This window comes from Solanum tuberosum, unplaced genomic scaffold (genome assembly GCF_000226075.1).
Source record: "Solanum tuberosum cultivar DM 1-3 516 R44 unplaced genomic scaffold, SolTub_3.0 scf00023, whole genome shotgun sequence".
NCBI classification, from domain to species: Eukaryota; Viridiplantae; Streptophyta; class Magnoliopsida; order Solanales; family Solanaceae; genus Solanum; species Solanum tuberosum.
The window spans coordinates 1660696-1665657 of record NW_006238949.1 but is presented as its reverse complement, the minus strand read 5'-3'; positions in this window follow the sequence as shown (position 1 = coordinate 1665657).

Below are 4962 nucleotides of genomic sequence, written 5' to 3'. Positions count from 1 at the left end.
TGTTTAGTTTTGCATTTAGATGAGACGGAAAAGAGATTCCATGCATAGATTCTTTGAGATTGAAAGATGATTAGCATCATAGAAGATGATCAAGCCTATTTATGAATGTTCATCATTATAGTGGAGCACAATTACCTCTATGTGATATTGATTTCCAATCCCGCACCCGTAGTTTGATTGTGAACTCTTGAATCCTCAGAAATTCTAGTTTAAATATGATAATTGATAACCAAAGCTTTTTATTAAATTGGTGGAATAATCCACCCACTTGTTATTAATACTACAAATGAGCAATTTTACAATCCAAATATCTTAGTGGTATTTCTCTATGATATATCATTCCCTCTGGGATTCGACCCCGAATCTTCACAGGGTTTTTATTGATTATCACGACTGTCTCTTTTAATTTATTTTGAAGAGGACATTTCTGCATTATAAAAAATGGTGCCACTGTAGGGGAATGGTGGTTGAGAAATCTAATTGAGAAACTATATTTTTGTTAGGTGTTTTTCGTGGCTGATTTGTAGGTCTTATAGAATGAGTGACCATGGTCGTAACAACGACACTCACTATGGTGAAAAAGACAACATGGGTGATTTGAATGATATGCATATGAATATTGTTCACACCACGGGAGCCATACAGATACCTCCCACCGGGAGGGTTGTGTTTCACATAACCTGAACAATGTTATAATATCTCCAACTGAAAGGTAATTTTGGGGGCATAGCTAATAACCATTCCAATGAACACCATAGGAATCTCATAGAGGTATGTGGACCTATTGTATTCAAGAATATCTCTCAAGAGTTTGTAAGGATGAGGTTATTCCCATTCTGTTTAACGACTGAAGCTACAAGATGGTTGACAAAATTGCCAAATAATTCAATCATTACGTGCTAGGAGTTGAATGATGCCATCTTGAGAGATCCTTTCCACCATTCAATATTGTAAAACTTCGAACCTAGATCCAAAATTTTAAGCGTACTGGAGGTGAACCTCTACATGAGACTTGGTTGAGGTTCAAGAAACTACTTTTTCAATGTCCAATGCATGGCCGTTCGAACAATTTGTTGTTGTAATACTTTATTGTAGCCTTAATTCATTCAATATTGGTGTGGCTGATCTCTTAGTCCAAGGTGGATTAATGAGACAATAGTATGATGTGGCTTCTTGGTTGCTAGATGACATGGCCAAAGTTAGTGGAGCATGGTACACTAGAGAATACCAAGTGTCTTCTCCAAAATTCAGTTTGAGCAAAGAAAAAATCAAGAAGGACAATGAACAAGATGAAATCATGGCCAAAATGATGACCCACTCAATTTTGTTTTCTAAACATGTCATAGGAGGTGGACTTAAGTCGATAAATGCAGTTGGAACCAACACTGAGAAGTGATCGGATGATGTCAAGTTTGAGGCATTATACAATGATGAAGTTCAATATTAGTGAACTTAGGTTTTGTCCCATTAGACGGGCTTGTCTTAGCCCGCTGAACCCACTGGGTGAATCGCCAAGTGGGAGTGGACATCACCTTTGATTCTTGTTTCTTTTCAAGCTGCACTATCACTTTTTATGGACTCATCTTAGCTAACCGAAACAGACTTGACGAATCGTCGAGTTTGAATTGACTCTGCCTTTTATGTTTGATTGTTATGATTTTTTCTATTGTCTGATTCAGTGAGCTCACTAGAGCCCGCCGATCCTCATTGCTGATCCACCTTACCATTAAGCAATCCTCAGGGTAGTTTTTGAACCATGATTTGAAGTGAGTTTAATTTCAACAAGACTCACATATTCTATGTTTTAATGTGTGCTTGGCAGATTATGATATGAAAAAAAGGAAAAAAAGTGGTAACATCTGACACGAAGTTAGACATAGACTCCCCTCCTCCCCTCCTTGTGAAGAAAAACAAGGGAATATCCATTAATGAGCTTAAAAGACTCTTCGTGCCTAACAAGCCAATTCACAAACCCTCACCAGTGGGGGTAAGAATGTTTAGAAATACATTCACACCAAGCAGGTGAATATTCACTTCAATATATTGATTCCTCAATAAGATCAAACTCATGCATCTCGTATTCTCCTAATAATTGCTCCAAGGGCCTTAAATAGGCTCAAGCAATAAGGGGAATAGACGTTTTGGAGGAGCATAGTCTTTCAACCGACAAATTCATGAGTGACTATCTGTCTATTTGGGAAACTATTAAGTTTGATAAGTTTGAGCAATTCACAAAGCTTAGACAACCTTATGTGCCAAAATGTGTTCGAAATTTTATGACACCTATGCTATGGCCTTGCCCAAGAAGAGAAAGGGCAATGTGTGGAAGACTTTTGATGAAATAGAGGTATGTGGGAAGAAAGTGTCTTGTAATGCTAGTACTATTAATAAAGTTCTTGGGACCGCCGATAAAGCATCTGACATATTCAAACTTTGGCTGAAATTCAAATTTGATTCCAATAAGGAGTGGTTGGTCCCTCATACTGAAGTTGTTTTTCCTCCATGGATAGGGGAAATAAAGCCTATTGAAAATAAATATATGAATGGTAAATTCTTATTTCCTTTTTGTTTCCTTTTGGTCGGTTGCTATTGGTTTGGATTCATCAGTAGCAATTTGATGTCCTCCCAAAATGAGTCTGGTTGCCCAAGGTAGTGTTAGTAGGATGTCTAATCGACTAAATTAAGCTTACTGTTGGGTCAATCATTGTAGAGAAGATGCCCATGAGGGCTAGGCAAGAGAATACCTCTATTCTATTTCTAGTTTTCATCACTCAGCTGTGCGAGAGAGAGTAGGAGTTCCCTTTTAGGGGAAATCTGATGTGTGGATCACCCCAACCTTCTGCAATGACATAAGAAGGAAAATGACTGAGTGCTTATGGGATGATGCGGCTCAGAAAAAGCCGCCACCACCATACATGATACCCGTAGTAGATCCTTCTACTCTAGCATAAGAGCCTGCTCTATCTGTGGAGCAAACATGTATATCTGCATCTTTTTCTGTGCCTACTACTACTATTGCTGCTAGTTCTTCTATTTTTGGTAAAGTTACCCTCACTCTTTTCACCCGTCCCCATAAATTGAGGCCATGATTTATCAAATTGGTAGCCTTGCCTGGTCGGCGGATGTTAAAGCCACACGAGTTAAGACGAACATGTGGTGTGGAGTCGTAGAACATCACCCGTCCCCACTCTTTGAATCTTTTGTTGACTAGATATGTGTTTGTGTGAGCATAGCAATGAACATCACACCTACACTTTTGATACTTTGGGATGTCCTAAATGAGTGTATTTCAAAATGTCATGTATGGTGAGGTCTTACTTGAAAGCATGTGGTGTGGAGTCGTAGAATTTGTTTTGTTAGTTCAATTGTTTAAATTTTGGTGAATATGAGGTGTGATATTGGGAATCAATTCAAAGGGATACCAAATGTCCATAATTTTTTGTGACTGCCTTGTGAGGGTATGCATCAATTTTTGCACCATTTGAGCCTAACACATTTGTTGGCAAAACCAAAAGAAAGCCTCTTGAACCAAATTGTCCCTACCTTCTCACCTAAAATGCTTTTTTGGGGCATTGTTATATTTGAATAGCCAAGTTAGGCCAAAAACATTTGTTGGGGGTAAACAAACATGAAATGAGACCCAACTTTGGAGTTTGTTAAAAAAAGAAGGAACCCCTCCATGTAATAAAAAGAGAAAAAGAGTCACTGTGATGAAAATGCTTTGGAAAAATGAAAATGAAAATGAGAAGCGAATGAAATAAAGGGGATTCCAAATAAATTGAGTGAAAAGTTAAATTTTGAGTTCTCAAATGTAAAGGATGAAAAGAACTTGAGAAGAGGTGAAGATGATTGCAACAGTTCTTTGAAAAGGTAAACTCACTAAGACAAATTAATCGTACCTTAACCCTCATCCCATTACAATCCTGAAATAGCAATGAGATCTTGCATGAAGTAAGTTGTGTGATGAAAAATATGGGCAATCTTATGAGACAAAGCTTTTATGTATTTATCTTTTGGGAGAGTGAGAGGTGCATTGATTTCTTATATCTTTGTTGCTTTGCTTGTTGAGAGCAAGAATCGTTCTTTATCTGGGGGCACTAAAATGCATTTATTGAAACATGATCTTGCATTATACAAGAAGATATAGTGAGTTTGTGCTTGTGTTGAGAATAGATAGTCATCATTTGAAGCTTTTTTTTTATCATGATTGAGTGTAGCATGTTGTTTAGAATAGTCTTGTTATGGAACTTGCATGATAGTTCTCATTGAGTACTATTGTAGACACCTTTATTGAGCTAATTGTATTCTTAATTTACTTAAGGACAAGCAAAAGTTTAACTTTTGGGGTATTGATGAGTGGTAGATTTTCACTCATTTGAGGTCTATTTAGGTCAATAATTAGTGTCCCCAATGCCTATTTTTATCCCATTCTGATTATATATTGATGATTTACAACTATGAAGGCAAACGAACAAGGAAAGGATTGATGTTTGAAAGAATGGCAAAAATGTTAAAAGAAGTGCAAGCTATACATTATTGATCGTCAAACGAGAAAGGTGTATTTCCTAGTAAGAATGACCTCACTCAAAATAACAATACATAGTAGTTATGTTTATCGAAACATGTCAGCGAACTCCAATAGAGAAGGGGATGCGCCAAATCAAAAAGACGACCATTCTAATTGTTGTCGAAAATGACAGTGTAAAAAGTTAAATTTAATGCTCGAAAGGTGGTACTCGTTGATTTTCCAAATGTTAGAGGGTGTCTCCGACGAGTGTGCCAACTATGGTTCAAACACCTAAGGCCTAGAGCATGAAAAGGTGAGGTGAAGAGCAAGAGCTCATTCACCGAACGAGCTCAGGAGCTTGACTAATGTCAACAAATGAGACATGCATTGGGTTTTGGGCCTAATTTTGGAAACTATAAATAGTCCATAAGAGAAAAAAATTAGAGAGTTCTGAA